Raw genomic sequence first — 10,801 nt, 5'->3', positions numbered from 1 at the left:
CATCCAAGAATTGTTCATTTGTGTAATGTAAAGGAGGTTTCCCCCTTGAAGAGGCCGAATTCTAAGGCGTTTATCTTTGTTTTCTACCTTTTTGTGAGCTTGTTTCATAACATTTGGTATTAGAGCTTGGATTCTAGGGTTTCGCTGCTCCAAATAGGCCATCGTGGAATTTTTGCTATATCTTTTTTTTTGCGATGTTTCAAAAGCGAAATAAAAAGCCCATTTGAGACGAAATTGCTCTGAACCTCAAGTCCAAAGTTCAAATCTTGTATCACTATATTTTCGGATATATGATATGATGAAGTTAGGTTTTGTGCAAGCTCCAAAATCCCATCTCAAACAGGCCATCGTGCATTTGCACTATAATGTTTTATACAAAGTTTCAAACTCTGAAATTAAAACCCATTTGAGCCGAACACTTGATGAAGCTTGGTTCCGAATTTCAGATCTTGTCACGCTATATTTTCGGAGATATAATATGAGGAAGTTAGGGTTTTTGCAGAACCCCGAATTACATTCCAAACAAGTGACCTTGGGAAAATCGTCATAACTTTCGCTCTAAGCATCAGATTGAATTTTCATAAGAAGTTACAGAAAGAGGACGGACTATAGTTTTTTTGGATATCATTTTCAGAACCTAAGGTTGAAATAGGGACCTACGACACGTCGTACAAGTTCGCTCTACTGAACCAGTCTATACTCAGGTCATCGTGGGAGATTTGGCATAACTCTTCATTGGAGAATCCAATCTTGATCAGACTTGCGGGGTTAGAAGGGTTACCGCAAGAAGAAATTTCAAACCTTGGAGATCCAAAATTATAGAGATACATCAGATTCAATATCGAGCTCCTACAAAGTGAAAAAAGAAGAGGAAGAAATGTAACATGATATACCAAAATTATGAGACCAAGTGCAACAAATTTCACTCGCACAAAAAGTAACAGAAGCTAAGATGGATGGTTTAAAGAAAGACGTAGAATCTAAGATGTATGGTGTGGAACCTAAGATGAATGGTTTAAAGAAAGGTGTAGAAGCTAAGATGAATGACGTGGAAGCTAAGATGGGCGGCGTGGAAGCTAAGATGGATGGTGTGGAAGCTAAGATGGATGATTTAAAGAAAGGCATGGAAGATTTGAAGACAGATTTGACAAATTTTCTACAAGAAATGCTTACTAATGGCGAAAGGGTAGCAAAGGAAACTCATGATGAGAACAAAATAAATGTTAATCATCATTTCATAGACTCTAACGCTGGATCGAAGAACCACCATGTTCCAAAGATCGATATGAGGAAGTTTGATGGTAAGGATCTCGGAACATGGATACTACAGATGGAGCAATTTTTCGATATCCATAATGTGCAAAACACACAAAAGGTACACATTGCAACTTTATATTTGGAACCAAATCAGTTTGTATGGTATTGATGGCTTTACTCTCGTTAAAAAATTGTCACTTGGGCTATTTTTACAGATGAAATGATAGCACATTATAAGGATACAAAAAGCAACACTTTTTTTAGCCAATTGATAAATCTCAAACAAAAGGGTTCAATGATGGAGCACATTGAGGACTTCCAAAAATTGAATATAAGGGTAAAAGATATTCCAGAGGAGCATATGATCGATGTGTTCATAGGGACTTTAAAAGATAACATCCAACATGAGGTTCACCTTTGGGAACCAGATTCATTGGAGAAGGCATTCAGGTTGGCAAGAAAAATCGAAAACAAAATTATGGCAACAAGGAAGCCTACCACTCACAATCATAAATATGGAAGTGTTGTTTCCCCTAGCCATCCACAACATACAAGGTTGACACCACAACAATTGGAAGAAAAAAGAGCAAAAGGGCTTTGTTACATTTGTGATAGAAAATACACTAAAGGTCATAAGTGTGCCAAGAAGAAATTATTTTACATAGATTGTGAAGAGGAGGAAGAAAAGGAACAAGAAACGTCAAAAGAAGAGGATATACACCAGCTACAAACCCTATAAAAAGAAGAAATGAATCTGACCATATCTTGTAATGCATTGGCTGGAATTGCCACTCCTCAAACTATCAAGATAGAAGGGCATATCAAGAAGAAAAAGATAATAGTGTTGATTGATTCGAGAAGTACCCATAATTTTATTCATTGTAAGATAGCCAAGGAATTGAATTGCTTCCTATATCCAGCACCAGAGTGTCAAGCGATGGTTGCAAGTGGAAGAACCATAAATTGCTCAGGAAAGTGCCATAATATCAAGCTATCCATGGGAGAATATGTATTGAATAGCCCAATGCTTTCCATTCCAATGGGTGGTGTTGATGTTGTACTAGGATTCCAATGGCTACAACCCTTGGGTACAATAGCTTTTAATTTTCAAGAACTTTTCATGAAATTCTCTTCAAAAGGAAAGGAAGTTGAATTAAGGGGTATCGCAGGGAAACCAGGAAAGATAATCAGCTCTAACGGAATGACAAAGCTTCTAAAGAAAGAACAACGAGGCATAATTGCACAATTATGTTCACTAGAGATTCCCACATCGAAATCACCCATTTCTCCAGATCTCCAAAAAGTCTTGGACAATCATTCCAAGGTATTTGAGACTCCCAAAGGCCTCCCACCTATTCATGATCATGACAATGCTATTCATTTGATTCCAGGAAGTGTTCCTCCAAACATCATGCCTTACAGATATCCATATGCCCAAAGGAGTGAAATTGAATATATGGTTGCAGAAATGCTAGAGGTTGGTATAATTATCCAACCAAATTTGATAAACAAAGCAAGGGATGAATGGAAGAATGACAAAGCAGGGTGGGAACTCATTCAAAAGTTGTAGAAGATCCCAGTTCAAACAATATTGCCAGAAGTTGACGAGGAAGGAAAAATCATATTGGAACCTGGAGCAATCACATAAACAAGAACTGGACAACTATGAAATCAATCAATTTCGGAGTATCTCATCAAGTCGAAGAACTTACCTGCTGAAGATTCCACATGGGAGGACAAGAATTTTATACAGAAGCATCAAGAACTACTCAAGCGTTGAGGACAACACTTTTTGAAGGACAGGGGCATGTTAGGTCCCTATACTACTAGCGTAACCCCTTATTGTTATTAGTACAACCCCCTTATTATATTTCTGTGCCCATGTAGTCCCCATATTGTTATTATTGTGCCCCATAGAAGCGCATTATTGTTATTATTGTGCCCTTACATTATTATTGTTATGTCAACTCGGATTATATTATGACCCCTTAGACTCCTATATATATAAAGGGGGTCTTGTCATTTGTATCATCCAAGAATTGTTCATTTGTGTAATGTAAAGGAGGTTGCCCCCTCGAAGAGGTTGAATTCTAAGGTGTTTATCTTTGTTTTCTATCTTTTTGTGAGCTAGTTTCATGACAGATGCACAATGTGTTATATGAATATAAAAAAGAAATGGATGGGGTGAAAAAGGATGTCAAAAAGAAGCGATTGTGAGGTTCAACATCCCCCCACATGGAGGTCATTGCATGTCCTCATGCAAAATTTCAAAATTGATGAACCCTTCCTGTTATTGAACTTCTTCGGATAATTGAGCCAAAACATCTAGATTTGTCCTCTTTGTTTTCTTCTTGGTGACTATCATTCTCGGTTTCTTCATCAGAATCTTATACTTCATATTTATGACTTTTCTTTTAAAGGATTTGTTCTTTTCTTTCAGCTTCTTATTCTTTTCGTGCCATATACCAAGATGTAAGAGAATGTTGTCATTCTTGGTTCTCTATATTTCATTATGCACTTTCAATGTTTCATGCTCCTATTTTAAGTGCCTGTTTAGTGTCTCCAATTCATAAATATCATGTTTGAGAGTATTTATAATTGGAGGTTCTTATGAACTATCAGAGTGAATTTATTTTTCCTGATTTGAAGAGGATGCAATGGCCTTTTCTGTAGCTCTCTTCTCCAAATATTCTATATAATCATATATTTCCTATTGGACCGGGTCAATTTCGGGTGTTATTCTTGTTGGACTAGAAATTGGTGACAAAATGGTTGGTGATGGAGCCCTTGGCTCTTCTTCTTCCTCCAGATTGACAAATTTTGTGGATTTTCAAGATGGTTTGTTCATTGTTTTATTGAGTCTTACACTCCTCCTTACAACGGATGAGCTCTTAGTAAGAGGAATTTTCTTTTGAATTTTCCTTTGTTCTGTCTTTGCTTGCTTTGTTTCCTCTATTTTTCTTTTGGGTGTGCTTTCTTCCTTATCATTGCCTTTATTTCTTCTAACATTTTTCTTTTTGAGATTCTCTAATACATCTGCAAGGGGAGTTTCATCTTCTGAGGGTTGCTCTTGTTGTGGAGGTAGGTCATCTTTAGGGTTTATAGATAACCTTCTTCTACTTCTCTTTATTTTGTTGCTGGGTTCTTCATGTTCTACCTCTTTAAAGTGGTTTCTGACTAAGAAACTTTCCCAGTCATCTCCTATATTTTTAAGGTGGGCTTCAATCATCATTTTTATCAGACCGTGATGATACATGGTTTTCTAAATAGATTGTATTTTTCTTTGAGTGTTACCGGTCATTTTCTTCAGACTATTGAGTAAGAAATAAGGCAAATTAATTTCATTCCCGTCAAGGAAATGCATCATCAAACGTACATGATAGAAAAACATGTTGTTAAATCTACCTTCACAAGTAATAAAATTTTGAATAACCAACAACAAATTTCTCCATTTGTTTTTAAGAGTTGTACTTGGGGTGCCTTTCTTAAAGACTAAAGTGTCCATTCACTTCCTTCAATTCCTCTGTTCTTGAACCATCTTTCACCAACCCTAGGTAGCCCGGTTACTTTTGCTATGAAGGATTTTGTCAATACTATCTTCACATCTCCAATTTCAGCCTCAACTCCATCGAATGCTCGGGAAAATGAATTTGTAACTTCTTTGTCATAATCGTTAAGTTTCTCTATAAAATCCAACCATTGTGCCTGTTGTAACATCTGTCTAACTTGTGGATAACCCTCCATGAATTTCTTCCCATCCGGCTTTGTCCTCACAATAACCCCCATGTTGGAGAAGTCTTAACCCGCAACTGCTTCTTTTGACAAGGTTATGGAGCGAAAATGGCTTCGGAAAACAGAGTATGGATGAGGGAAAAATTGTCAATGGAATGGAGTGAAAAGGGTTTCGGGAAAACATAGTATGAATGAGGGTGAAATTATCAATGGAACAGGGTTTATGGAGTGGAGTATATGTGCAATGATGAGCGGTGAATGGGCTTATGGCGAACTTTGTTGACAAGACAAAGTATTTATCGTCAGTTCGAAGTCGGAATAGTAATGATTACTTTAAGTGGTGGTAGCAACATCTATTTTATTTCATAATCTAATGTTTCTTACCTTTATAATTTAATCTAACATTTGCATACCTTTAGATTCATGATTTTGATGTTTTGATTGATCTTTTGTAGGTTGTCCTTGGATGCCTTCAACTGCAAGCTTGATCATCTTATTCTTATGCCAAGATCTTCAATTGTCCTAGTTGATCCCTGTCAATATCAACTGCAAAATTTTGTTAAAGCTACAGATTCTCAACAATTCCGTAGTTGCTTATTTTGAAAAGAAAAAGAGGGTTACAAAGAAAATGGGATTAGAACAGGGTTTAAAAAGAAAATCTAAGGTGCCAAGAGTACTTGGTTTTCATCCTATATTTTCTGTATAAACATGCCAACAGTGTTGGTTTTCATGTTTATACAATTTTTGTTGTTTTTTTATTTTTATTTTTTTTTATTTTTTATGATTATTATTTTTTATTTTTATTTTAGAAAACAAAATGTTTTTGTGATTCAAGTTGGAGAGGATGGAGAATCCTTCCTAACCACCTTCAAATCAATATTGTCTTGCAGATATTTAACAAACTCCTCCCTTGTCAATGGTTTGTGATGAATTCTCAATCGATAACCATTTACAAGGAAGGTCACTTTTTGTTCATCAATGGTTCTAATCCTGACTACACCATTATCAAAGATAGTTTCAATCTCATAAGGTCCAAGCCATTGAGTTTGAAATTTCCTTTTTTTTATGAACTTGTCATGCCATCTGGATCTTTGTTGTAGAACTATGTTAGTTCTTTGAATAACATCTTGTCTTATCTCATCTAGTTCATTCAGTTGCTCCATCATTTGCTTTTGTGCTTCTGATAGATCAAAACCCCAACTTGATTGTTGTCTTGAAAGTCTTTATCTGGAACTCAATAGGAAATAGGACTTTTTTTCCATAAACAAGTTCATAAGGAGTATGTCATGTGGTGTTTCTCCATGTGGTACAATATGCCCACAAAGCTTCTGGAAGCTTTTCTGCCCAACTTCTATGTAGATGCACAACCTTTGTAAGAATTGTTTTAATTACTTTATTGGTGGATTCCACTTGTCCATTTGCTTGTGGATGATATGGAATGGACTTTCAATGTTTAATTTTGTATTCCTCCATTATCTTTCGTACCAGCTTGGATGTAAACTGAGTACCTTGATATGTCACAATTTCCCTTGGGACACCAAAATGGGTAAAAGTATCCTCGAAAAGAAATGAAACTACATCTTTTTCAGTAGCAAAAGGAAGTGCTTTAGCTTCTACCCATTTTGTAACATAATCAGTGCAAACAAGAATGTATTTTTTTTGTCTTGATGGTGGATTAATTGGACCAACAAAATCCAGAGTTCATTTCTCAAAAGGTTCAATGAGTACCTGAGGCTATAAAGGAATTTCACCTAAAGGAACAGGTTTCCCCATTCTCTGACAATTGTCACATCTCTTAACAAATTCCTTGGCATCCTTAAAAAGTGAAGGCCAATAATATCCTAAGAGAAAGACTTTATAAGCAGTTCTGTTATCAACAAAATGTCCTCCACATGGCTCATCATGACAAGCTTTTAATTTTTTCGGTACTACATCTTCTCTGACACATCTCCGAATCATTAAATAAGGTCTTGTCTTGTACAATTCTTCATTTATCCATGAATAGGATGCACTTGTTTGAATAACCTTTATTTTCTCTCGAGGAGACAAGTATATTGGTAACTTCCCTGTAGCCAAGTAATTAGCAATATCTGCAAACCAAGGAGATTTAATAGATACATCAAGAAAATTATCTTCTACATGAACATCATTATTATCATTTTGAATCCTAGGTAGAAAATCAACAACTGTATTTTGTTTTCCAAGTCTATCCAAAATAGTAATATTGAATTCTTGTAACAATAATAACCATCTTGTAATTCTTCCATTAGTGATTGGTTTATTCATTAAATATCTAATTGCAGAATGGTTTGTATGTATGAAGGTTTCATAACCAATGATGTAATATCTGAATTTATTGATAGTATGGACAACATCTAAAAACTCATTTTTTATTACAGTGTAATTTAACTCTGCAGAAGTCAATTTTTTACTAGTGTAGTAAATGACATAAGGAGTTAAATTTTGTCCTAATACAACTCCTAAGGTTGTATCTGAAGCATCAAATGAAATGTGAAAAGGTAGTTTCCAATTTGTTTCTCTTAGAATGGGTACTTCAAAAATCTTTTCTTTCAATGTTTCAAAATATTTTTGGCAATTAGAATTCAAGATGAATTCACAATCTTTTGTGAGCAATTTGAAAAGTGGAGAGGCAATTTTGGTAAAGTTTTTTATGAATCTTCTATAATAACCAGTAAAGCCAAGAAAAGTTCTAACATCTCTTTGACAAGTTGGAATTGATAATTTAGAAATAACTTCTACTTTAGATATATCCACTCTAATTCCATTCCTTGAAATATGGTGTCCTAAAACAATTCCCTCAGTAAACATCATAAAACATTTTTCATGGCTTAATGAGAGATTTGCTTATTTACATCTAATGAGAATTTTTTCCAAATTTTAAGAGCTTCTTCAAAGGAATTTCCATAGACAGTAAAATCATCCATATAGACTTCAACACAATCATGAATTAGATTAAAGGAAATGCCTAAAATTGCCCTTTGGAATGTTGCGGGTGCATTACATAACCCAAAAGGAAATAATCGGTAAACATAGGTTCCCCATGGACAAGTAAAATTACTTTTTTCTTGATCTTCTAGAGCTACTTAGATCTCGTTATATCTACTAAAACCATCCAAGAATGAGAAATATTTCTTTTCTACCAATGCATCTAAAACTTGATCTATAAAAGGAAGTGGAAAATGATCTTTTAAAGTGGCTTTATTCAATTCTCAATGCCTACTCTCCATTTTCCATTATTTTTAGGAACAATTACCAATGGTGAAACCCACTAGCTATCTAATATTGGATAAATGAAATTTACATTTAACAATTTTTGTAGTTCCTCTTTAACAAATTCTCTTAAATTTGGATTTATTCTTCTCTGAGGTTGTCTTATTGGTTTTCCATGTTCTTAAATGTAGATATGATGTATACAATTATTGGAATCAATTCCTTTCATGTGAGTGGATTCCCATGCATAAGCAAAGGAATGTTCTTGTAACATTTTTATTAATTCTTTACTTTGAGATTCTTCCAAATTATTATTGATATTCAAAGTTTTTTTTTTTTTTGGAAATATTTCTATTAAAGAATTGCCAAATTTTTCCATAGAATGTAAAGGCAATTGATGAGATGATAAATATTCAATATTACATTGTTCTTGAAAACTTTGATTAGGTTCACAATATGAGGAAGACTCATTATTTTCCATTAAATTCAAAATCTGATCTTCTTTATCTATTTGTGAAGTAACAAAGATTGGTCATATATCAATATCATCATCTATACATTCTTCACTTTCTACCTTTATTGTTGTTTTTGCATGAGGATATAATGTGAGTTTCTTTGTTCAACTTCCATCAAAAATAAACATGTCACCAGATCTACAACTTATAAAAGCATTAGTTGTAGCTAACTATGGTCTTCCTAGAATCAATGGATGTCCTCCTAAATTATTCTTAGGTGTTAATATCATAAAGTCAACTCGATATTCCCAAGAATCTAAGGATACAAATATATCTTCTAACACATCATCGGATTTGATAACAGATCTATATGCTAATTGCAATAATGTAGGTGTATATTGAAGATTAGGAAGTTTCAATTGATTCATAGTTTGTTTACTCATGATGTTTATCGATGCTCCTAAATCAATCAATGCATTTGGAATTTTGATACCATTGATATGTGTTTTCACAATAGGACATCCTGGATCAATATATTTCTGAATTGTTTTTTTCCCATCATGATATTTGCAATTTTCCAACTAACTAAATTCTTTTGACTTCTTTTCTCTTTCTTCCTCATCTTTTAATACTTAACTCCCTAATTGTCTTTGCAAATATTGGCATTTCTTTGATAGCTTATAATAAAGGAATTTTTATGCAAAGGTTCTTTAGTTCAACTATCATATCATAATCAGGCAATAAAATATGTTTTTCTACCCCTTTATCAATTTTCAAGCTTTCAAGAAAAGGTAGTGTTTGAACAGAAACTGAAGGTTGTTCTATGATGGGAGTTGAGTTTATTGGGATATCATTAGAATGTGCAGGGGTGGTTTGTTTTTGAGATTTTTCCTCTTGATTAATAGATTTCTCTTCCTCAGAGAGATTTTCTTTTTTAGATTTTGAATAACAACTGATGGTGACTTCTTTTCCAATGCTCTACTAGATATAAGTTGGACATTGTTTAGATATAACGGAGTTATCATGTAGGTTTGGAAATTTTGTCCTTCCATATTGTAAACAGGTTGTGAAATTTTATTATTATTCAGATTTGGAAGTGAATGGGCAGGTAATTGATTTGATATTTGAGGAAATGGTAATGAAATTTGTGGATTTGGATTCTGAGGTTGAGTTGGTTGAACAGGATAATGAAAATATTGTGGTGGAAAAACATGGTAAGATTGTTGATATTGAGAATATTGAGGGTATTTTCCATAAGGATTTTGTCATCCCTATGCCTAAGGTTTGGGCCAAGATTGCTAAGGCATGGGTGCAGTCTAATTGCTTTGTGATGGTTGTGCATTTCTCCATGGTCTCTTAGCAATAAAACGAAGGGGCTCTACTTTATTTGGTATTACTTCCTCTTGATAGACAGCTTTAAGACCTCGTATTGAAGGACATTCCTTTGTATCATGATTTTCTGAACATATAACACATGTTTCTACACTTTTTAAGTCAAGAGGGGCATTCTCTCAAAGCATGTTTTTTTATTTTTGGACAAAAGATAGATAATGCAACATTGTCAGCGTTTTGCTTGTTTTCTACTTTAAGGATATCTATTTGTTCACTAAGACTCCCCAAAATATATGTTTTACAATTGTCAAGCAAATTGCCTAATTCAACCCTACTTACTATCCCAACTACCGATTTATTAATCCTAGACATGACAGGGTCTCTTGGATTTTTCCCAATTCTTGCTTTACCTCTTGAAATGTGTATGCATAACTCACAAAATCTCCAAATGTTAACTGGGAAATATCTCTCTTACCCATCAAATTGAGAATATCAATCCACTCATCTCTGATGGATTTTAATAAGAGAGATTTCAAATTTTCTTCATCTAGATTATGCATTTTATCCCTTTTAACATTATAAGCAAATCTTTCAATGAAATCTTCAAGAATTTCGTCTTCTTTTTGCATCATTTTAAATACTTCATCCTTAAGATTATAGGGCATACAATAATCCTTGTATTTCTCTAAGAATATAATTTTCATTTGTTCCCATGTTCTTATAGAATGTGCTTCTAATCCCATGAACCATTTTAACGTTGCATCCTTAAGAGTTGCTGGAAACAATTTCAAACT

Source organism: Pinus tabuliformis, chromosome X (genome assembly GCF_031772625.1).
Source record: "Pinus tabuliformis cultivar Carrire ecotype Pingquan chromosome X, CPIR1, whole genome shotgun sequence".
Classification (NCBI taxonomy): domain Eukaryota; kingdom Viridiplantae; phylum Streptophyta; class Pinopsida; order Pinales; family Pinaceae; genus Pinus; species Pinus tabuliformis.
The sequence above is the reverse complement of the archived record's forward strand: the minus strand, read 5'-3'. Positions refer to the sequence as shown.